At 36.9% G+C, this 27,001-nt stretch overlaps 1 protein-coding gene across 4 annotated transcripts in view; it reads left to right on the top strand.

Annotated features, from left to right (window-relative positions):
• LOC106872443 (uncharacterized) overlaps positions 1 to 27,001 on the top strand; it is a 547,002-nt gene that overhangs the window by 312,460 nt on the left and 207,541 nt on the right. The window lies entirely within an intron of this gene.

Genomic DNA, 27,001 nt, shown 5'->3' with positions numbered 1-27,001 from the left:
AAGTACAAACCATTGACCTGTATTATTTGTTATAACTTGCATTGGTTTGGCTTTATAAAAAGAAAATTAAAAGGAAAAATATATATATCAGACAATGCTTCATACAAACTATACTACTTTACAATATATATATATATACTCTACTTTCTATGTTCTACGTTATATATTTTAATAATTACTTGTATTTTTATATATGTAAAGCATAAGCTGTTATACATGTATATGTATTGTTATAATTGTTTTTTTAAAAAAATAAATAAATAGACATAATATAATGTCTAAAATTTAATGAATACCACCTCTTGATCCCCTCCATTTTCTTATTGCCATATATATATATGTATATATATTGCCATATATATATATATATATATACATATATATATATATATATATATATATATATATATATATATATATATATATATATATATATATATATATGTATGTATGTATGTATAAGCTAGAAACATCATTGGCCACATTGATAGGGCTTCTGCTCAGTTGTACTGTTGTGTATCTGATCAAATCACTTAACTCTCAACAGCCAAGTCTGCATAACTCCAAGTAAATTAATTCAAATTGTGAGACTTTACTGGATTGCCTGAGTTGCTAAAAACAGTAACCAAATCACCTTAAAATCACATCATACTATCATTAAAAATTAAAGTAGACACATTGGATAATATAGTCTTAGTTATGCAAAAAGTGAAGGTGATGAAAGTTGGTCTGTCTTTCAACTTTATTCTGCTCAATCAAGGTTAACCAGGGGCTAAACAACAACATTCAATTCTAATCAGGTATCATCACTGTGTGAGGTATCTCACTTCTGTAAATTGTGTTAGCACAAAGTGAGAAGCGATCGATTGCCATGCAGTGATACATCTTCATTTGGATAGATTTATCCAAGTGGAAGAATGAGACTTTCTTCTGATTAATGCTAAATAATAAACCCAAATAAGCACTGGCATTTAGAGACTCAAATTTCTTCACAATTGGTGCAAGTATTAACTTTTTATATACACCGAAATATTGAGCAGTGAACAGGGATCTTTAAAAAAAAACAATAGCTACATATTGGGTAGTGGCAACCCAGTCTACCTATAGTATGCCAAAGCTCAACTACACTCTGTGTGTGTGTGTGTGTGGGTGTAACATATACATACATACATATATATATATATATATATATATATATATATATGAAAGCATGTATTTACTTTACAATATTTGCAATATAAGTGTGTGCATGTGTGTGTGTGTGTGTGCATTTTAAGGTTATCTCTACAGATTTTCTGTAGAAATTATATTCAACACTGATTTATTACAATGTTTCTTATCCAAACACATCCAACGAAAACAACAATGAGATTGAAGCTGAAAAATGGGTAATGGGTGTATATACCAGAAATGTGTTCAGTATGTAAAATTGGTCTATCTAATAGTGTTACACCACTGTATGTGATGGCCATTTAAGCAATGAGTTTATGGATGATTAATGGTTTGGATGTGGCACTGAAGAAAGAACAAGAACTCCTGAAATATGGCTGATACACCCTTTGATCACATTGTTTACATTAGACATATTCGGATATGAAACGTCGTAACGAATCAGTGATGGATATAAATTCTATAAAAATTCTGTAGAGATAAAAATTCTGATTTAATAACACTGCTAACACAGAAGAACACAGTTCTCAATTATGAAAACGTTTATTTACTTTGTAGTAATATTATGGTTACATAAGGAAATTCCACGTCCCTACAAGTAATAAATACAAATGTGTGTGTCCCCATTTTCAGTCTGAGGGCCTGGAGTGAGGTTTCAGGTACAACCACAAATCCTGACTACATACTGTGGTCTTGAACTGTAACTAGACACCACTCCACCAGTATTGGAATACTGAATTATTTGCTCTACCCACCTGATCTCGCAACACCTGCTTTCTATGCATCATCTGGTGTGCTCTTGATCGTTTGGAGCTAGCCATTCTTACAATATTACTGACCAGACTATCATTTTTAGAAGTTTCAACTTGAACGTTGAAGTATTTACTGAGCTCATAGTCTTTCCATATTATATTGTCTAAGTTCACGCATACACAATACTTTTCAGCTTTGACTGAGTTTATAAAAAAATATCAAAAAATGTCTTTCAATGACTTCTGCTTGAAAAACATGTTCCCTTGTATAAAATTTCAGCTGGTTCAGTGTAAAAATTGTTGACTGCGACCTGAAGCATTCATATACTTCTGTATATAAATGTATGTGTCTGTGTGTGCGCACATGCATCTTCATGTGTGTATGAGCGTGTGAGCTTGCTCGTGCACATATATGTGTGTGCAATTGTGAGTATGTGTGTCTGTATATATATATATATATATATATACTTATATATATATATATATATATATATATATATATATATATATATATATATATATATATATATATTCCTGTTTCCAAAGAAGAGTTATGCTCAAAATGTAAGACAACCACTCTTTTCCTTCTCTGAGTATCTTATTAATACTTTGCTTGTGCTGTGTCCTCATGTGTTTTTCTCAGTTTTTTTAATTAACTATATACATATATATATATATATATATATACAAACACACACACACACACGCATACACATATATGTGTGTGCATGTATCTATGTGTATATGTATGCATATATATATGTATGTATGTATGTATGTATGTATGTATGTTTGAGCGTATCTGAAAGATGGTATATTTAACCATGTGTTTTTCGGCTGAACGCATGCATAAGTAACGTGAAACTTGAGTCAAGTTGGGGTGAATCACCAGCTTTGTAATATAATATACATACATACATACATACATACATACATACATGTATATATATATATATATATATATATATATAGTGAGAGAGAGGGGCATAGATAGATTACATTGTATTATATTTTATTATACATACACACATACTGACATACGTAAATACACACACACACAATGTAAAACCTTCTCAAACTTTAGAGATGTGTAGTCTTACAAGCTGCGTTGATTCTTCACGCTGGTCACACATACACAAACGACATCACTGAAACATGCTTATATATGTACGTGAAAGCTTAGGCCGTTTCTCGTCATGTCCAAAGACTACTTCAGCTCTTCAACTCGGAGAACAGTCGCTGACCCTCTCCACCAAACAGAAATTACTTGCACACAATGGATTATTACATTACTCATAGAGTTGAGGTACCTGCTGCTGTTTCACACGCAAAAATGAAGAACATGGCTATTGAAGATGATCTCTTCATGTACGTTATATTCGTTCAATTGATATTATCTTAGGGCCAGTGACATAACTTGCTGTTATATCACTCCCACTCCACCACCCGCCTTCCCGATATCTTTCTATCTTATGTACTATCAAAGGTTCCTTCCTCCATCACCCTTCTACATCCTCTCTCACCCATAATCTGAAATGTTAATGTCCAGAAAAGAATTTATTCCTATCGATTCTACGACAACCATTCTCAGTATGTTTTGTTATTATCTGTGCATCTCTTGTCCCCTTATAGTCAGTTTTTCCTTCAAATTCTTCCATTCTCTGCAGCATGATTCGGCTTTAGCTGTGTTTACTGAGTGAAAAACATGATTTATTCTATTATTTTATTTTATTGTTCTTCTGCTTCTTTTATGTCCCGTACCGATGGTATATTACAGCTAATATCCAAAAATCTATTCTACAGATGGAATAAATAAATGGATGCTGGGTGTCAAATAATGAAGGCAATTTAATGGCCACAGAAATTATCCATCTAACTCGTTTCTCTATCTGCTGCAATCATTTTTGCTTTTTCTGGGGATGGGGTGGTTTTTTGTTATTGGTTTGTTAGTTTTTATTTTGTTTTTCTTTTTGGAGATTTCCATCAAGATTTATTATTTTGGGAATTTTTGTTCAAAGATTTAGGGTTTTTCCAGAACATTCCAGTTGTGTCTTCGTTTATAGCTATTTTCTTCAGCTTGCTATTGTTGGTGTTAGTATTCCTGCCACCACCACTACCATCATCACGTGACCTGTGAGATGAAGTAGCCAAGAACCAAATTTGTCTCAGACTACTCCATATTGTCTTTAAAAAGTGAAGGATATGAAACTATATAATCTATTACGGAGATGCACTTGCATAGCAAGTGACCTGATCTGAGATCGTGTGCTGGAACGAAAACAATTGCAACGTGGAAGGTGTTCATAAGCCATTTAAGAAACACGCAAAAACCGTCAGATTCACTTCAACATTTAAATTTAATTTGCCAAAATATTTTCGTCGCTTTGAGACCGTGACCTTTTCACTGACAAAATTCTGTGCTGCATCTTTATATATAATCCATGATATGCAGAGAAAAAAAAAGTGAGATAAGCACAACTGGAGAACCTAATGGGCAATCTGCCCAGGCGATGCTTTTACGAGAGCGGCACTTTTGGGTCTGCTGTATAAACATGTACAGGCTTAAACTATGGGTGACTGAAGCATTGGGCAGTACACACTGTAGCTACATCACTGGTCATGTGATAGATCAGCTTAATCAGGATTGGGTTGTAAAAGCAACATTGAAAGATGCCAGTGTAATAACATTACATGGATCAATGAGTTTTGTTAGATTAAAATTTTCACATGTGGGAAGAGTAAGTGAGTGAATCAACAAGATATACATATCTCATGCTTACCAGCCAACGACACAAAACTCGCAGAATCAGTCAAGGAAACTTCTGATGCCACGCTCTTACAGAAAGATCTAGATACATGGGCTGAGGATAACAGCATGCAATTTAATGCAAATAAATTCCAGGCCCTCCGTTACCAGTTAAGCACTGCTCAGGAATCACGACATCAGTACGTTGGACCAAGTGGAGCAACAATCCCAGAATCAAATACGGTGCGTGATCTTGGAATAGAAATGAGCAACAATGCCTCATTTCACACACATATCAACAAAATGGTGGCAGTATCCAGAAGACTGACTGGTTGGATTCTGAGAACCTTCCAGACAAGGGACCAAGAAACTATGATGACACTATGGAAGTTATTTATTCTCAGCCGGGTGGACTACTGCTCTCAGCTACGGTCACCTTATACTACAAGGACGAAACGACATTACACAAAGAAAATTGCATCAATAGAACGACTGAGCTACTGGGACAGATTGAAAGAGCTACGACTATTCCCTGGAATGAAGGCAGGAGAGGTATGCAGTGGTATATATATGGAAGATACTGGAAGAACCAGTACCAAACTTTGGAATAAAGAGCTATACCAGACCAGGAACAAGACGTCACTGTGCTGTCCCCACTGTGCCAACTGCTTCATCTCGAGCAAGGACAATGTACTGCAATAGCTTGGGCTTCAAGGGCCCACAGCTGTTTAATTGTCTGCCGAAGCATCTGAGGAGCCTCTATGGAGTGGATGTAGACGTTTTCAACCGTGAACTTGACCTCTGCCTTGCTGAGATCCCGGATGGACCAATATCTAGGCAAGAAACTCAAAAGAGGGCAATAACATCGAATTCCATCCTTCACCAAAAGCAGCAGCGACAAAGGCGGAAATTGGAAAAACGATTACAATGGCGGTGCTCCAGCATGGCCACAGTCATTGGACTGAAATATATAAAAGAATATTGCCCTTCTGACCGTGCTTAAAATTTAGACAGAGATGCACAAGATATTAATGATACAATTTACACATAAACAGCACCACTCGAGTAAAGACGCGTAGACACACTCTGTAGTATCTAGATACAGCGCATTTTCATATATCTAGATATAAATACGTAAGACATTCAGTAAAATGCGTGAGTGTGTGTGTATATAAGTACACACACGCACGCACACACACACACACACATACATACATACATACACACACATACATATATACATATATACATACATACATACATACATACACACATACATACATACATACATACATACATACATACATACATACATACATACATACATACATACATATATGTATGTCTGTGCAATATGAAGGGAGGACGAGAGATACAATACTAAAAACGTACGAGTACATAGGTAAAGATTACTAGATAGCCACAGCCATTTATCCATCTGTATCTAGATTAAAAGGATAAATAGCTAAGAAGGTAGATGGATGAGTGAGTGGATGGGTTTTTGGAAGGTGAAAGGAAGGAAGTGGGTGTTCGCTGGCTGGCTGGCTGGCTGGTTGGCTGGTTGGTTACAGGGTCGACCGATATGTATATATATTAAGACAGACATTAAGACAAGTCAAATACGTAAGATATAAAAATAAATACACAATGACACTAGCGTATGGCACGTCGCCAAAAATGTGAGAGAGAGAGCGCGGGCGCGCGTGTATGGTCACCACCTTTCATCTTATTCGCACTTAATGCTTCGTATAGAAAGATAATAAGTTTCCGGATTTGCACGATTTAACATGCACAAGATGTCCAGGCCTACAACGCTTAGTAAATATAGAGCAACAGTTTCTTTAAGTCTCTCATACATCGCATAATATTGAGACTGAAACTAACAACAGCTGGTTAATAAAGATCACGTTGAATGTGAAGATGACGGCGATGACCACGGCGTCGATGATAACGATCAATGATGTGTGTGTGTGGAGAGAGAGAAAGAGAGAGAGGGAGAGAGACATATGCGGGTGAATGTGTGGAGGCGTAGGACAGTATGTGTCGGTGGTGTTTTATTTTTGCGAATGTCTCTATACACACACGCACACAACGTTTTAGTATATTCTTGTATTTGTTTTAGTCATTTGACTGCGGCCATGCTGGAGCATCGCCTTTTGATCGAATAAATCGACCCCAGGATTTATTCTTTATAAGCTTCGTACTTATTGTATCGGAAACTTTTGCCGAACCGCTAAGTTAGGGGACATAAACACACCAGCATCGGTTGTCAAGCGATGGGGGGGGGACAAACAGACACACAAACATATATGCATACACAGATACACACGCACACACACACACACACACACACATATATATATACGACGGGCTTCATAGATAGATAGATAGATAGATAGATAGATAGATAGATAGATAGATAGATAGATACGTCTACCAAATCCACTCACAAGGCTTTGGTTGGCCCGAGGTTATAGTAGAAGACACTTGCCCAAGGTGCCACACAGTGAGACTGAACCCAGAACCATGTGGTTGGTAAGCAAGTTACTTACCATACAGGCACTCATATATATATAATTGTAGTGTTCAACAGTCTGCTCAATTCCTGTGCCGAGGAATTGAACAGACCGTTGAGCACTACAATTGTTTCAAAGCACATCGGATATATGTTACGTATGTCCTGTAACTGTCCAGTGTATTTTCCCGTCTGATACATGCACCCTCTTTTTTTTTTTCTTCTTTTTTGGAAATAATCCATCACAGAGGGGAATGCAAAAACTGGGCTTGCAGAAAAATAGAAATAGGAGTGGATATTGGGATTGATAAAGAAGTAATTCCATGCTTTACTTGCCGATTATTTTAGCGAGATAGAGAATGTTGTGGTTTCATTTTGTTATCAGCATACTCAAATTTTAGTAGCGGCTAAAGTAGATTATAATTTTATTAGTTTTTATGTGGCGTCAATGCTATAAGGCCAGTTGCTTTGGAAGTTGGAATGTTTACTCTTTATGAGAGATAAAATGAGTAATAAAAGTTCTTAGGGAGAATGAACAAACGAACGGAAGTAGCACTCAACACATAACTTGGAGTTGTATTTATTGAGTAACAGACCGACGTAAAGTATTATGTTACTTAAAATTTCGTGGAAGTGAAAAAAAAAAAAACACCAGCTCCCGAGACATAGGGGGGGGATTTCCACATACCTGAGGAGCTGATTGTGTTTTGTTTTTTTCACGTTCACGAATCTTTAAGTAACATGAAGAGTGGACAAACGAAGAAAGGGGCACTCAACACATTTTGCTAAAGTTACATATATTTCTTTAAAATGGAGATAACACAAACTTTTATTAACACCCTCCCCCCACACACACACACTCAAATACACATGCACAAGCACACGCACAGTAACGATGGGCTGTATAATCTTGGTTATATATTATACACTTTCCTTAATAAATGTGCTTCTTCCAGTCCTTTGAGACACCTTGTATATAATCAAGCATAACAGTCTACTTTGTACAATTTAAAGAACGATTTTCAATTCTTAAATTGTAAAGTCTTGCTGTGCAATGTAATTAAATGTAAAAACAAATTTTTTGTAGCTCTCTGTGGATAGAAAAACATTGAAATTATTCTAACTAGTTTCATCTCTATTTGGTATATCATCGAAAAAGATGTGCCCCCTCTGTGTCTGCGAAAAGATATTGTACGGCTATTTATATCAAACACAAACCAGGAATCAGCTGGAATGGTAGTTTAATTTACATACGCATGCATATCAATTAGCTTCATTGGTAATGTGATTGATTAATTAATTAATTAATTAAGGCTAATACTGCCTTATAATTGTAAAAATGTAGGCATTCCTTAATTATATTTCACGTTATGGTCTGTTGAGCCTAATTTAGCTAATTAATTAACCAGCATAAGGTTATCTGAATAACGTTATAATTGTTAAAATTGTCATCGCCGGGTTTTAAATTATTTCACAGTAAACTCTTGGTTACTTTCATAGCTTATTTCACGGTTGAGTGTGTGTGTGTGTGTGTGTGTGTGTGTGTGTGTGTGTGTGTGTGTGTGTGTGTGAGAGAGAGAGAGAGAGAGAGAGAGAGAGAGAGTTATCTACAAACTTGTTACTCGACACGAAAATACAGTCCGCGTGGAGTAAGTTACTGCTGAAGAATATCAAATCCAGCGAAGGCAATCTTCTCCCTCATAGCACTGTTACTACATTCTTTTGGTGCCTACCACAAAACATGGCCCCTTCATTCAAAAAGTCCTTAATGGTAATGCTGTAGTTTTAAAGTGGTAACGGTGTGAGTAACCTTTATGTTCTCAACTAAATACAAAGAAAATATTTGTTTTTATTGCCCACAAGGGGCTAAACATAGAGGGAACAAACAAGGACAAAGGGATTAAGTCGATTAGATCGACCCCAGAGCGTAACTGGTACTTATTTAATCGATCCCAAAAGGATGAAAGGTATAGTCGACCTCGGCAGAATTTTAACTCAGAACGTAAAGACAGACGAAATACCTCTAAGTATTTCGCCCGGCGTGCTAACCATTCTGCCAGTCCGCCGCCTTCAGAAAATATGAAGATATCAAAAGATTAAATTTGAATACAGCGTATCTTCGGTATGGCATGCTTGAAAGAAAAGCAGCTACATATATATGATACAATTTGAATTAGCGAGAATTTTCGATAAAGATTTTTAAAATATCAATTTTATCAATTAATAACCTAAAACTAATTTGTCCATCCAGTATTGACTATGGAAAGACTCTCACCCTCTCCACTCCATTTTCTCCCAAATTTGTTTATTAAAATTTTTTTTTTTTTTTTTTTTGCCCAAAACCCCCGTTTTCGAATACGGAGGTTCTGGAAATTGCCAAAAATCGGTATTGTGAAATTCCCCCCCTTTCCCCCCAAATTCTTCAATTTTTACTTTTTTCCCCAACACTAACCCTAACCATAAAACCCTAACCCTCACTCCCTAACCCTAACCCTAAAATCCCAGCCCTAAAACCCTAACCGTAACCGTAACTACAGAAATGTTTTAAAATTTTTGTCCGAATCATAATGTCCGTATTTTTCCGCATATTTTGAAAAAAACAAATTTCTGAAAAACGTTTAAAAAATGAAGGAAATAGTGGTGGGGTGGTAATTTTAAAATGCCGATTCTTGTACATTTTTTTGCAGATTCGTATTTCCCCTAGCCGTAAAAAGGGGGGTTTGTGTTCCAAAAAAAGAATTTGAAAAAACAGGGTAGGTTGGGGGGGGGGGCGGAAGTCTTGCCTCGACTAATTGTGATGGATATAATCAGTCCTGTATTTATAAAACTTTTTTAAGCTCTTCCCTGACGAAGCCTTCATCACATGACCGGCAGAAACAACGTCCTGTAATATGGGTGTTGATGTTAGACGTAGTATTTCTATGTAACTAGACTTTACTTTTCAGAATCTCTCTTCATTTCAGCTAATTAATCGATCGCTATAAATTTAATACTATTCGTTTGTCATCGAGTGCTCTTGCTAAATCGATGATAGAATGGTTCTTAGCACCATGAAATATATACGTATACAAACATACTAAGAAATATATGCATGCGCGCGCGCGAGTGAGTGTGTGTGTGTGGTGTGTGTGTGTATGTGTGTGTGTATAGGTTATACAGTTCTCTATTTAAGAGATGAAGATTTATGTACATTATTTACATTTGACGGATATTTATCCTCATCTTGTTTGTTGTTAACACAACGTTTCGCCTGATATACCCTCCAGCCTTCCTAAGGTATTTTTCGATGTTGTTGTTTGTTGTTGTTGTTATTATTATTATTATTCTAGTCAGTGACCTGAATAATAATAAGAAGAAGAACAACAACATTGAAAAATATCTTAGGAGTGAGAACCCTGGTTCGAAATTTCCCCAAGACACCTGATGAAGGCTGGAGGGTATATCAGCTGAAACGATGTGTTAACAACAAACAAGATGAGGACAAAGATCCGTCAAATGTAAATAATGTATATATATATATATATATATATATATATATATATATATATATATATATATATATATATATACATATATATATATATATATATACATATATATATATATATATACATATATATACATATATATATATACATATATATATATATATATATATATATATATATATATATATACATATATATATGGGTGTGGGGCACCCATATATATACATATATATATATATATATATATATATATATATATATATAGATATATATATATATACATATATATATAGGTTGTTCTGGCTAAATTTGTCAGTTTGCATAAAGGAAAAAGAAAACACAATATCCCATCCAAAAGTAAATGTAAAAAATCAACAAGATTATGGCTGAGGGACAGCAGTTTACTCAAAGCAGCCGTTCTAAGCTTCTACCACGGCCTCATGAAGGTTCTGGAACCTGGTGCATGTTTCCCACTGTATCGCTAGGAAGATCTTCAAACACCTCCTTGATCTTGGCCATCAGCTTGGATTTGGTGTTGCAGTTATGCTTATCTCAACCGTGCCCCACACCCATGGTGTCAACATTTTGACACCCGACACGAATCACCATGATACAGGTAACTCGTTTACAATATTCAGATGGCTTCCATTGTTCTGTTTCAGCTGACTTTTTCTCAACTACATCTCTAATCTTTCTGCTCTCCAACGCCGCCGACTATTCACCAATACATCGAGCTGTTCCCCAAAAAAGGTGACATAAAAGATCGTTAAATTTAGCCCAAATACCTTGTGTGTGTGTGTGTGCGTGTGTGTGTGTGTGTGTGTGTGTGTGTGTGTGTGTGTGTATGCGCGCGCGTAAAAAGAAATCTAATTCCAGTCGAATGTTGAATGTTGAAGACATTTCAGCGTAGTGTGGCAGAATGAGACATATCTGTTTGATGGATTCAGTTTATATGGACAACTCTTTCACCAGAAACCAGCTCACTCATTTCTTCCCCTTCTGTAAGATTTTCTACCGGTACTAGAATTCACTTTCAATATTTCGAGTGTCTCTTTAGGGTGGCGTGTCGGCAGAATCATGAGCATGCCGGGGGAAAATGTTGGATTGCATTTCGTCCGTCTTTATGCTGTGGTCGACATTGTCTTTCATTCTTTCGGGGGTCGATGAAGTAAGTACCAATTGAGCCCCGGGATAGATGTAATCGACTTAACCCCTCCCCTGAAATTGCCAGAATTTGAAACCAATATTTCGATTATCTCTATCAATTTCTAAAGTATTTCTGCCTCCATCGACAATCCCACCCAACTTTGTCTTTTACTAAGCCACCAACTCCGATTTCTACAATAATTTTCCTTTCTTTCGTCCCTTTCTCACCGATTCCATCGAATCTAGGCTGTTTTCGTCTCTTCTGTCTTCGGTTATGCTTCTTGCTTTATCTCTCTAACTTCTAAATTGGTTATTCTTTCTTCGTGTGTTGTGATCGCAGCCGAGTCTAAGCTTCCGAAACAAACTTTCTTCTTTCTTGCATCCTCTTCCCTACCTGCTGTACTCCTTTCTCATCAACGTCCACCCTCTTACTTGTCCATTCTACTACATTATCTTTCGCTGCATCCTTCTTCCTCAATCCAACACCACACAGGTAATTAAGTATTTTATCTTGTCAGAGTTGATAAAATAAATGGGCCAGGGTGGTGCTTGTGTGAAATTATTAGAGCCTCAGATAATATATTTCATGATATTGGTTCCGGGGCTTTGCATTCCGAGTTCTTGGCGAATAAATTTAATCGGTCGCCCAGTGCAACATCACCACCACCTGATCTTTGAGTATTTTTCTTTGATCAGTTGCAAACATTTGCTCCAAATCTCCGATTTTGCAAAAGCTTGCTCCTTTCCCCTCACTAGAGTCTGAATTCTTGAAAAACTAAAAATCTAATGGGAGCTAATTTTCCCCTCCCCGACAAAATGGTTAGAAGAGAGAGAAAAGCATAATTCTATAATGTGACCCCTTTTTGTATGTTAGAAAAGACAAAATAAACATTTGCTCATACATTTGCTTGATCAGCTCTCACGTAATGAGAGCTGATTAATAAACCACGACACATGACAAACATCCAAATCAATCAACTGCAGATAATTCCATTACTACTTATACGGACACCTCTCTTTTCTCCTTCTACAATAATAGCCCCCTGCTCTATGGAGCTGGCTGGGCCCATATCTCCACTTAGGTATTTCCGTCCCACTCCCCTCTTCTTTTCTCTAAACCCTTGACATGTCAATCCCCACCCAGCTCAGGTTCTACATCAATCGCTATACCCAATCCTTCCTCCTCAGAGTGTCGTCCCTCTGAAATTTCCTTCCTGCTTCTTTGTTCTCCACAAGTTTTGGATTACAATGTTTCAAAAAGGGACATTATTGACATCGATCTCAACGGTCCTTCTGACCGCTCAGGTAAATAAAACACAATAATTATCGTCTTTGTTATGTTGTAAGAGGTATCTTAGAATTGCAGTTTTATGAAAGAACAAGCAGTTTCCTCTGTGTTTCCTGTTGGCCCTGTTACAGCAAATACAGCAAATCAAAGTCACACGAGTGCACGCAAACCCAACTCCTCACACAAACACAGACACATGTGCCACTTGATGCTGGTAGGATTCGAAAGGACACCACTTCATCGCCGTTCAAATATAATAATAGATCCATTATCATAAATGACAGAACCCCATTGTGTGAAATCCTGGTTACATCCGTGTAGATACACACACACACACACACACACACACACACACACATGAGCACCCAGGTATAATTTAATTATGAAGAATAATTTCATTCTAACATTAAGAAGTAATTAAAGGATTGCTACTGTTTCTACTACCACCACAACCACTACTACTATTACTACTACTACTACTACTACCACCACCACCACCATTACTACTACCACCACCACCACCACTACTACTACTACTACTACTACAGTATGTGTTTGCGTATGGTTGTGAAGGAGTCCTTCCTTATTTACCTATCTGCCGTTTATATGCATATACATGGGGACTGTATGTTAATGATGCCAATTAAGGTAGAAACATGAGTCTGCAGTAGCCCTTCTTTGCCTCCAGACAGGTATGTCAGTTTTGGAGAATTCTTCGGTTTTGTGATCCCCTTCTTCACTCATTTTGAGTTTGTCCCAGATGTCACCAAACGATTCTTCTACTTTTACTGGAAGCGGAAATAGTTTCAATAAATTAAGAATTTATTTGGTATGGTATTTAATATACACTTATTCGGCTTTAGTGTGTGTGTGTGTGTGTCTTTATCGATCTATCTTGCCCCTTTCTCTGTCTTCCTGTCATACTACCATCTCTTGCTAACATCTACTATTCTTTTCTGACGGCCTCTTGTCTCACCACCGTCTCACTGACTACAAGTGTCCAATATTTCTCTCTGTTCAAGCTGTATCCAGACGAAAGTCTTTTTAATATTTTCTCTCTATGCTTGTATTTTCCCTGTTTGTCGCTATTTTAAGTTGAAAGACACCCTCTTTATCTATACTCTATATTTTTTTTTTATTCTTGTTTCTCGTACCAGTCTTTGTGTCCGTCCTCTTTGTTTTTAGCTCTAAGACTTTTTTTTTTTAAACGTCCCGTGTGTTTTCAGTCGTAAGATTTGCTTTCGATTTCTTTTGTTTGAACGTTGGTGCTTTCGAGACAAGCGATACCAACTCCTTCGAAGCGTCGAAATCGTATTGTCTCTGGATAAAATGCTGGCTGACGAAATGAGTTTATCCAAATCTGATTTTTCTCTCTTTCTCTCTCCCCCTAGCCCCTCCGTTAATTGTTGTTCACTTCCTTCATCATTATTTTGATTTCACATCTAGCGTGCACTGCCATACATTTCTTCGTAACTGATTTGTTTTCTCTCGCGTTGACTCACACTACATCTTGCTTTATCTTGTTCCTTTTCCTTCCACTCTGCCGTGCCATCCGCTCCTCTTACTACCCACCTCTCCTTCTGTCGGTCTTTTCCCTCACCACTTTCGCGCTGGTCACATATCTCCAATATTTTTTGCGTCACTAATGAAATGGATTCCTCCATGTCTGATCATTGCAAGTGTAGGGAGGGGGTTGTTCTTTCCGTGAATTCGTGTACACATCCTTCTTCATTATTTTTTTGATTATGTATGCGTTTGTATATATGTGAATATGTGTGTGCGCGCGCGTGCGTGTGTGTGTAACGGACAGTCTGTTTGCGGAACTGTTAAAGAGTCGAACAAATGCATTGTGACATTTTGCTTTCTGAGTTCAAATCCCACCAAGGTCAAATTTCATCCATGAAGGACCAATCAAGTCTTGAAAGGAGTTCCACTTCTCTACCCTGACCGCTTCCTCTCCCCTCCCTCCCTCTCTCTTTCCCTCCCTTTCTCTCCTTTGTGCATACGTCCTACAACTGAGATTAGCGCACGTAAAGCTATGGTCCCTCCCACCACCAGCAGCATTTTCTCGTAGCACGTTTTTGTACGGATACGTCAGCAAAAATATGAACGTGTCCGTAAACACACGCACACGGAATGTGTGCGTGTGTGTGTGTTATGTGAATGAGAGAGGAAAGAAAGAAGAGAAGGAGAGGACGAATGAGTAAGCGACGACGAAAATGAGATAAGAGGAATAACTCAGATTGGCCAAATGGAAGTATCCGAACAATAAAAATGAATAAGAGCCTATTAAATACCATATAAGATATATTATCGGCTTATTGAAATGATCTCCGTTTTCTCAGGCAGCCATTGAAAACAACTCTGAGAATAGAACAGCTCAAAAATCAAAAATTCTCCAAAACTTGCATGCCATTTAAAAAGATTGCCGGATTGTCTGGAGACAAACGGACAGATATGGACACGTGTTTGGAATAAGTACCCGATGTTACAACATAAGTATTGAGGGCGATTTGTTCGATTAAATACTTCAAGGCAGTGCACCAGCATGGCCACAGCCCAAGGAATGAAACAAGTAAAACATAAAAAGTGCGCGAAAACTCTCGGTCTTCATCTTTTTATAACTTCTTACCGATTGAATAAAATACGTATATTCATACATACACGACAGGCTTCCACGAAGTTTCCGTCCATTAAATCCACTCAGGAGGCTTTAGTTGACCTTGGGCTATCGTAGAAGCCACTTCCCCCAAAGTACCACACAGTAGGGCTAAACCCGAAACCACGGGTTTGCTGTAAAGCAAGGGTCTTAACCACACAGCCATGCTTGATACTTTATTGTGTTTCGGTTAAGAAAGAAAACACGGGTCAATAACGTTTTAGGAGGGCGGTGTCATTAGACTGGAGCCCTGGTCCGAAATGATTGCAACAGAGTGATGCCCACAAAAGACACCCAAAGTGCCTAGTGATGGCTTAAAAGGGGCCATGAATTTAGTCTAGTAGCATGGTTGTTGTGAACCATTCGTAAACTACCGAAATATACATTATCTTTTTAAATGCAAATTTCTCACAGCATTTGTTAAAAAATCAGATTGGGGGCAACTGTCGGTGACAGTGAATGTGTGTGTGTGTGTGTGAAAAATAGGGAATGTAAAAATTCTGTATCATTTATTCACCATTACACGTGTTTCATTTGCTAGTTGGAGTTACAAAATTGTACATGTAAGAGAAACATGTAAAATATCTCCTATTGGAAATTCTTCACAAAGAGAATCAAATAAAATCATTTCATTCTCAATCTGAAAAATTTCTTGAATCACCACTTTCTGTATGCTAAACTTTGAGCTCTTCTATAAAAGACGCAAACCAGATTTTCTGGGACGTTCTTTTTTTCATCTTAAATTAGGCACTCTCTCTCTCTCTCTCTTCCTCTCTCTCTCTCTCCCTCTCTCTCTCTCGCTCTCTCTCTCTCTCACTCTCTCTCTCTCTCCATATATATATTGGGTATTATATATAAAGCATATGTATGTATACAGTGTGTATGTATGTATATATATATAAATGCTTGTGTATGTGTGATTGTGTATATATATATATATATATATATATATATATATATATATACATGTGTGTGTTTTCTTTTTTTGCATGTGTACAAAACATTCACGCAAACTCACACATATCACACGAGTGTGTATGAAACATACATTCAGACACATCGACAGGCAGGGTGAGAGAATCACTCCTCTTTAAGTCTTAATTCCTAGGAGCGCCCCCGTAATCAACCCGTCATCACATTATTTTTAATGCAGATAACGTTCAACCTATAACAAACAAGCAAACAACAACAATAATCATAATAGTAATAATAATAATAAAAATAAAACAAAAAAATAGGAGAAAAAAATGAAAGAAAACTTGTGCAGAGATTCCTCCACGCCTCATCTCTTTCGTTTAGGTTCAAGTTGGTGCGTTTGGTGCCTTGAGTCTGTTAATAAAAGGCTGTGCGTTTATGGCGAAGCAACGTTATGGGATTTCAGTGGCCGTGAATATTCTGTGTTCATATGGGTTACACATCTAAATATCATACAAATACACTTTACACTCCTTTCTATAGAAATCGGTGTATGTGTGTGTGTGCGTGTGTGTGTATGTGTTTGCATGTGTGTGCATGTGTATGTGGGTGTGTGTATGTGTATTCGACTTTCAATTCTATTTTATGCGATTTGCTACAGATGTACAAATTTCTCTCTTTTTTTTCTCACTTTCTTTTTATCTTTCTCTCTCTTTCTTTCTCTCACACATATACACACAGAAGCAAACATGTATCTGTATGTACATCTAATTAGATAAAATGAAACATCACACACACTATAAGCATTCACATACACTCTGCCTTACGCACACAATGGGTTTCCGTCCACCAAATTCCACCCAGGCGGTATTTTGGTCAACCTGAGGTATGCAAGGTGCATCTCTTTGGGAGAGGTATAACAAACATTTGTAATTCAGTGAATTCATAAAGGAGAAAAACCTCCCCCATCTCATGCATTGCCCTTTAGATACGCACAAAATGGTTGACTGTAAAGATACTTTGCCACATAGATGAGTAATAAACTTCGCATGAAATTTGGAATCCCACCCAGAGAGGGAGGGTGATAGGTTGATGTCTTTTAAAATTTAAGTTACTTTTATGAATTTCATTCCCAATTTTATTGGTTCCCTAGTTTGTCACCATATTAACAAGAACTGCCTCTGTTTCGATTTCACTTCCTTGATTTGGTAACTCACTACTCTACTATCACAAGTGAACTCATACAACACTCAACTTCAGGGAATGATGATAAGTGTTTCGTTTTCCGTATTTTTGTTTGTTTTTAGTTTTGTTTTCTCCAAGTTGTAAGAAACTCATCAAACAGTAGCGGGTGCTATCTCTTTGCTGTTGATTTTCTTCATAAGGAACAGCCTCGCAAAGAACTTGGGACTCTCTTTCACGCCAGATTTAAACTGTACATCTTTCACAATATCTTTCTAATCTTTCTCATGCTCATCCTCTGCACTCTAACCCTGACTCATCACTTCCTATTGTATATTCTAATCTTCTAATACCCGTTTAACACCAGCTAAAGAAGACTACCAATACTTTCTTGAACTAAATATTCTTATGTCGTTTTAGAGGTGTTTTGCGTTCTTGTCCCATTTTTGTATTTATATATATATATATATATATATATATATATATATATATATATATATATATATATATATATATATATATAGAGAGAGAGAGAGAGAGAGAGAGAGAGAGAGAGAGAGAGAGAGAGATACATACATACATAATCACATACATACATACATGCATGCATGAATAGATGAATGATGTTTGGAAACTGGATTTCGAACAATGCCATCATTCGATTGTTCTCCTAAACATAAAGAGCAAAGAAGTGGCGTTTCAGTCCTCATTTCTACAGATGTGGCAATGATGGGTGCACATCAAGGACACATATCTGTATTTAGCTGACTTTAAGCTATAAAAGAAAAAGTAGAAAACAAATCCACAATGCTTCAAGATTCTGCGCAAATCACTATATTCCCAAACTAATATTTTTCGTTATTAAGGCGGCGAGCTGGCAGAAACGTTAGCACGCCGAACAAAATGCTTAGCGGTATTTCGTCTTTTCGTTCTGAGTTCAAATTTCGCCGAGGTCGACTTCGCCTTTCATCCTTTCGGGATCGATAAATAAGTGCTAGATGCGTACTGGGGTAGATCTAATCGACTGGCCCACCTCCCTAAAAATTTCGGGTTGTGTGCCTAGAATAGAAAAGAATATTTGTTATTGAAAAATCATTAAAAATTGTCTCGTGCTTGCTTGAAGTAATCACGTTTCTGCTTAATGGTAATACAATGTCTAATTCATATTTTAATCAGGACTATGTTTTCTTTGTGTGTGTGTGTGTTTAAAATATAAAATTGTATCTGGTTTAAATACTATTTCTAAAAAAAAACCATAACCCTCCTAAACACACAGCGCCTCAATAGTTCCCTTTGCCTTATACCTTCTCGATATCAGCTTCACCGTTCCTCTGATCATATTTCTATTCCTTGGTAACACAATGTCCTACTCATACCCTCATTTCTTATCCTAACAATGAATTTTTTTTTTCGAAAATGCGAGTAGGCGTGGTTGTGTGGTAAGTAGCTTGCTTACCAACCACATGGTTCGAGGTTCAATCCCGCTGCGTGGCACCTTGGGCAAGTGTCTTCTACTCTAGCCTCGAGCCAACCAAAGCCTTGTGAGTGGATTTAGTAGACGGAAACTGAAAGAAGACTGTTGTATATATATATATATATATATATATATATATATATATATAAATTCAGAAGAGTGGTACAACAAAGCACCGATATTTATAGGGCAATTTTTTGCTGGAAATTAATACATTTGTATTGAAATATTTTTCATTGATATATATATATATATATATATATATATATATATATATATATTCGTGTGTGTGCATTTATGTATGTGTTTATGTTTATGTTTGTTTCCCCATAATCGCTTGACAACCAATGTTGGCGTGTTTACGTCCCCGTAAGCTAGCAAAAAGATAGAATAAGTACTAGGCTTACAAGGAATAGGTCCTGGAGTCGATTTGCTTGACTAAAACCCATTCAGGTAGTGCTCCAGCATGGCCACAGTCAAATGACTGAAACAAGTAACAGAATATATCTATACCATTACACCAAATTAGTTTGCTGATTTCTATAAACAAGAATCTGCATTCTTGTTAGATCAATTGTCCGGGGGTAGCTTTGAATGACGCCGATGTCCATGGACACTATGGACTGTGATTTTAAGGGACATGTAATTTGTTGTAACGCACGTAGTATAGCGATGCACTGAAATATTTATATTTTTTATTACTATATATATATATATATATATATATATATATATATATATATATATATATATATATATATATGGGCAGATCCAGTGCGGGGCCTGAGGGGCACGTGCCCCCTCAAGAAGAGAAGTGCGCCCTTATAAATAATGTAATTACGTCCTTTTCTCTTGGAATTGTATTCTCTTCTGAGTTTGTACCCTCGCTTCGAAAAATTCCTGATATCTAATCTAATATATAAATCCCGTTCTGTCTGTCTGTTTTTTGTGCGCTTATTGTTCATATAAGAATTGTTCATCCGATCGCGATGAAATTTTAAACATGGATACATCTAAAAAGATTTTCAAAACTGTCAGTTTCGAAGTGAGAATCTCTATTTTTGTAATTCTTATGGCCTGTCCATCGGATGATTAAAACTTCCATTTTTATTTTTATTCGAAACTACTGTTACGTATCCCGTTATTCTTACTACTACGTCAGTGAAATCGAAATAAAATACTTAAAGCAACATTCGTCAAATGCAAAAGCCAAAGAACTGTTTATTGCTTAAATATCACTTGCAATATTCACTTAGGAGATAAAACAGTGTTCAGTCTGACGTATAGGTGACAGGAGGTATGTACTATGGAAGAGTACATTGTGCTTATCTTAATGTGAAAGTATTTGAGTACAAAAAGTTTAAGGTTAGTTATGATGTCTGATTCTACTGGAAGTTATATATATTGTGGGCTGAACAGCTTTCCTTCATTTTATTAGCCTCGTGACTATTTTGAAAAGTTTCACTGTCAATCGATTTTCCTTATTTAGAAGAAACAGTCAACAGATTTAACGTCTCAGGGATCTTTAATGCCCTAACCAAAAGTAATAACACCATACTATCACCAAACATCTCCACAACTTAACACCGTCCAAGTTAACCCTCTTCACCTATACAAACCGTCTAATGAACGGGGAGCGTTTGTTAGTACATATACATACATACATATATATATATACTCTTTTACTCTTTTACTTGTTTCAGTCATTTGACTGCGGCCATGCTGGAGCACCGCCTTTAGTCGATCAAATCGACCCCAGGACTTATTCTTTGTAAGCCTATGTAGTGAAACTACCTCCCGCCATTAGATACAAACTACTATCGCCATTACAGACAATCTTCTCATTTAAATATAAATAAATGCGAGCGTAGTAGAGAACCCATTCCTTGTCATCACGTGACTGATCATTATTCGAATCGGCAACTTCTTCGAACCGTTCCCGCCAGAACGCAAACTGACCAATCACGGCCCCTAATAAGGTCACGTGATAGAGTAAAATTCTGAAGCCATTTGGAGCCCTCTTAACGCCTTAAATAGATCAACTCATACCCCACAAATTTGTCTCGGTCCAGTTTCTCTTAGAGACTGTTCCGTGTACCACACGACAGCAGCAGCAGTTCCAGCGACCACTTCAACAGCTTCGTCCAGCCAACGATGACAACCGCCGTCGCCACATCAGCAATACGAGTCTACGACTACTATCCAGCATTATCGTCATGACCAACACGATTACTACCAAGCAGCCTCTACACCACCAGCGTCAACACGACTTACTATGTACACCAAACCAAACCTCCGCGGTACATCTCTCTCTTCAATTCTGTTAGGTGACTCAGCTTCACCACGGTAAATAAACAGACAAGAATTTCAGCCAGCGACGAACATCTGTATAACAAGAATCACGGCCCGGCATCGATGCCACGACATCACAACTAGTGATCAGCTCTGCCACACTCAGCCTCCCCTCACTTTCACATACAGAACTTTTCCTATAGTGTACTAAAGAACTGGTATAATTGCTCACGTGTTATTGACTCTCTTTCTATCTGCTGTAATAACTCACATACACACTTTTCTTTGTATGACGGCCTGTCTTTGATTATGTTCTTATATGTCGCATTCACACTCTCACAGACATACATCTTTAACGCTACAATAAATATCTCTGTTATTCATCTAATACGGTTGTGGTCTTTCATTACTGGTCATCTATGTTATCGTCGTATAACATATTATGTATATCATCCATTGATATATATATTTTGTGTTCGACCGTATGACACGTTTAAATAAAAGGAGTCTTCTGTTTTTCCATTCGTCACCATTTCTCCTTTTTGAGTTCGCACGGTCGTTCCCTTACACCTAGTACTTATACTTATTCTATCGGTCTCTTTTGCCAAACTGTTAAGTTACGGGGATGTAAACGCACCAGCATCGGTTGTCGAATGATGGGGGGGGGGGACAAATACACACACATACACACACACACACACACACACACATATATATATATATATATATATATATATATATATATATATATATATATATATATATACGACGGGTTTCATTCAGTTTCCGTCTACGAAATCCACTCACAGGGCTTTGGTCGGGCCGTGGCTATAGTAGAAGACACTTGCCCAAGGTGCCACGCAGTTGGACTGAACCCGGAACCATGTGGTTGGTAAGCAAGCTACTAACCACACAGCCACTCCTGCACCTATATATTGTAATAATGAATTTTGAAGCTCACATAAAGGTATAAATAACAGCGTGTAAATTGGGTTGACTTTAGTATTTTGTTTCTAACGAATTATCACAATCTCTCTAAACACCTAGCGTCAACCGCGTCCCTTGACATTCACCGTCCCCTTATGAGCTCACACTGCCACTAAGGAAGCACTACGGTCCATTAAGAACAACTTGTGTAGATGGTTCTTCTTTAATTTGTATGCGACTTGTAATGTCAAATGTGTCAGAGCCAACGATTGATCTCTTCTTACTACTGCAGCGTTTGTTGTTACATCTTTTACTCTCTATCTCTCTCTCTCTTTCTTTCTCTCTCTTTCTCTCTCTCTCTCCCTCTCTCTCTCTCTCTCTCTCTCTCTCTCTCTTTCTCTCTCTCTCTTTCTCTCTCTCTCTCCCTCTCTCTCTCTCTCTCTTTCTTTCTCTCTCTTTCTCTCTCTCTCTCCCTCTCTCTAGTGTAATGCATATTTAACATTCTCCGTATTTTTACTGAGAATTCTTGTATGTGTCTTTTTGATGCAAGAGACGACTATGTGTATCTGCAGTCGTTTAAAGACTGAAGTATTTTTTGGTGCGGACGTTCAATTTTCTGGTGGTACTCCCAATGTAGAGTGCACCACATATATTGCAAACTACCTCATATGTACTACGCAGGTCTTCGTGCACAAGTTGTTGACGGGGCAATTAGATAGTGTACACCGCATGTATATATTCTTTAGTTTTTTTATTTGTTTCAGTCATGTTACTGCAGTCGAACAGATCGACCCCCCCCCCCACACACACACACAGGACTTATTCTTTGTAAACGTGGTCCCTATTCTATCGGTCTCTTTTGCCGAACCGCTAAGTTACGGGGACATAGACACACCACCATCGGTTGTCAAGCGATGACGGGGTGACAAACACAGACACACACACACACACACATATATATATATATACATATATATATATATATACATATACACACACACACAACGGTGGTCTTTTTTTTCAGTTTCCGTCTACCAAATCCACTCACAAGGCTTTGGTCGGCCTGAGGCTAAAGTAGAAAACATTTGTCCAAGGTGTCACGCAGTGGGATTGAACCCGGAACCATGTGGTTGGGAAGTAAGCTTCTTACCACACAGCCACGACTGTGTATATGTGTGTATTATATATGTATATATATATTATACATATATATGTGCACACATATATTCATATATATGTATTTGTGTATGCATATGTGTGTGTGAGAGTGTACACGCGCGCAAGCACACACACACTAACACCCCGGTGAACGAAATTAGTAAACCTATCTATAAAAGAACTTTCTTATCTAGGGATTAACATGCATCTTACTGTCGTAGAAATGTGGAAATAAATTGTCCTGATAAAAATTTTAATAAATTGCGATAGAAACCAGAAGTAACAAAAGTCCATGCCATAATTTCATATAAACAATGTATATAAGAAAACAAATGTATAGAACTTACATCAATTCATCCTGCGTCTCTTACCTGCATTATACATAAAGGTGAATTATGACGGGTAGAGTGAAATGGCTCTTTCCAAAAAAATAATTGGCTCATATACTCCTAGTGAATCCTCAAGAACAATGCCACCGTTTCCAATTCGTTTATTCTCTATAATAATTCATTAATTGTTCAGGATTATTGCAATGCTGATATATAACTGTGTTGGCTGTTATCTACCAACATACAAACCATTGAATTGCTTTTTTCAGAGATGGTGTTCAATATTGAGTAGCTAGAAACATTGTACTTTAGCTACTATTTTTGAAATACCAAACACATCACTAGAAGGTGCTATACTTGTTGGTGTTTATAGATGTGGCATAATGAACGTCTTCTATATGTTCTTTTTAGAACATTTTCTAATGTCACCATCGTTACTTCCAGTTTTTGTTCTAATTTATTTTCAAATTTTAAAGACAATTTACTTTTTTTTTTTCGCGAAAGTAAACTGCATGTTAACAACTAGAGAAAAGCAAAATAGTAAAAACTTAATCCTTATGTTCGAAGTAAACTGAAACCATCAAGTCTGACCAGGAGCATTGTCCAAAAGTAGAAATGTCTTGCGTTCAAAACTGTTCTTCTCACAACAACGTTTGACAAGGATCTTGATTTAACACGCTATTCGATAAACAAACCCTGTGTAGCTCAAGTCTTTTGCTTGTTTGTTTGTTTGATTTTTGTTTGCTTTTCTTTTTTAACTTCATACTTCCATGTAACAAAGCAGACTAGATTTGAAGATGTTTTCAGTAGCCCTTGTATCAAAACAAGCAAAAGACAAATAAATAAACATGATCACTGTTTCAAGTCTCCGTGATATCTCTTCCTAACAGTCATATTTACCCCCCCCCCCTTTTTTTGTGGGCTGAGGTCTGTTTTTTTTTTTTACTCTGCTTTCTCTCCTCTTTTGAAACAAATTTTAGAGTGTAATCTTTTCCCAAAACAATCGGTATTCGTATTAAAATTCTACATTTTGTGGGTATTTACTTCTTTATAGAATATCTTCCAAATTGCGCATACCAACTTTTAATTCGTCAGTTTGATTCACATTCTTTTTTTTTTTGTTAGTTGGAAGGGCAATTTCCTAATGACACCGCTATAACAGACATATTTATATACGTTACCCTTTATTTATATGCGTTACCCCTTATTAATATCAGAAATACTTTGCTCTTCGCAGAAATTCCAAGAGCCACTTAAAATATTGCAGGCTTTTCTTCAGTTGCTGACGAAAGCCATCGCAATGTTGGAAACCCTTCTGTGTCATCAATAACAAGAGCTTAATTAATTTCAGAAGAAAAAAAGTATATAGTATTTTGAGAAATTACGAAATATCTACATAAATGGTACAATGTAGTACCACCAAGCATTCCAGAAGGCAAAAGCTGACCAAGCGTGACTGACCGTTTTCTTTTAAACGCGCTAATAAAGCAACAGGTTTCTTTCCGTATAATGAGGTTCAAATTTAAGCAGGAGTATTCCAGGCATTGAGAATAATTTTGTTTTTTCATCTTTTCGACTGCCTATTTGCTACAATATAATGTTACAGTTTAATAATCCATTACGATTAGGTTTTCAATCGCAGAGGAAACATGAAACAAGAAATTGTTGTGTGTGTAGGGGTAGTAGTGTTTGTGTGTGTGTGTGTGTGTTATTTTCGTTTCTTGTAGGCATCTAAGATTGTACTGAAACCCATATTTATGTGTTTATTTATTTCACTCATCAAAATGAAACCATGCATTTGGCATCAACTTCAGTGCTGACAACTCAACGTTTTTTTTATTACATTGTTTTGTTTTGTCTTGTTTTTGTTGTTGCTGCTGTTGTTTTTTGGGGGAAGGTGTGTTTCTTTGTAAAGCTTAAGTATCGCCAAGTGTTGAATGAGTCGGCAGTGAATGCTAAATCGCGATGATAGTAATCTTCTTATATGTTTAGTCTCAAGCACGGGAAAGAAATGCAATAGGTGTCTTTTAGAGTATCTCGGGATAAACACTTTTAAGTTTCGTAGCTATTTGGAGTGTAGTTGGATTTCAAAACATACATAAAGCTATAAATAATAGAAAGTGAATGATGGGTTGGAAAACCTTTTCGGGTAGAAAAAGCCGAAAGCTGCCTCGTGGGAAACATGAAGTTTTGTACATTTGTCTTTCATCAGAGAGAAGAGATGATAATGATGATGCCATTAATGATGATGATGATGATGATGATTGATTGATTGATTGATTTATATGGTCTCTTCGGTCAAAGTTGACCTTATACCTGTACAGGTCTGAACAAGATTTTGAAAGGAATACTGGTTGTTGTCTATGTGTTCAAACTTCTCTATGCTATCGATGTTTATCTAAAGCCGGGATTCTCAACCATTTTTTTAAACAAAGAACCCCTTTGATTACTATTTCATTCTGGTGGACCCCACCAGAGCCATTCAATGTTTAAAAATTAGTTTTATAGAAACTTCTTTCAAAATTCCTTTTTTTTGTTTTTCACATATTTAACTTGTGTAGGTTGATCTATGGAAAATGTTAGAGAAAGAAACCCTGCTGTTTCTTGCAATACATACATCTAAAGCAAAAATTTTTCAGGGGCCCTTAAAATACTATAGTGGCATTCAATTTACTAATTTTTGCGTGGATCCCCCCCCCCCCAAAAAAAAAAAAAATATTTTATATGGACCCCGGTTGAGAACCACTGATCTAAAGGACAGCTTGGCACCAGTGATATCATAAAGCATCTTTCCCGCCTACTTTCAGCAGTTCTACTAATTAACTGCTCTGGATTAATGCATTTTTTTATCGACTCTCAAAAGAAGAAAGACAGATTTGACATCGGTGGTATATGAACTCAGAGATCAGGGATCCGGAAGAAATATCGTGAGGCATTCCATCGAACACTCTAATGGTTGT

The sequence above is a fragment of the Octopus bimaculoides genome, chromosome Z (genome assembly GCF_046866305.1).
Source record: "Octopus bimaculoides isolate indiv1 chromosome Z, ASM4686630v1, whole genome shotgun sequence".
NCBI lineage: Eukaryota > Metazoa > Mollusca > Cephalopoda > Octopoda > Octopodidae > Octopus > Octopus bimaculoides.
The sequence above is the reverse complement of the archived record's forward strand: the minus strand, read 5'-3'. Positions and strand labels throughout refer to the sequence as shown.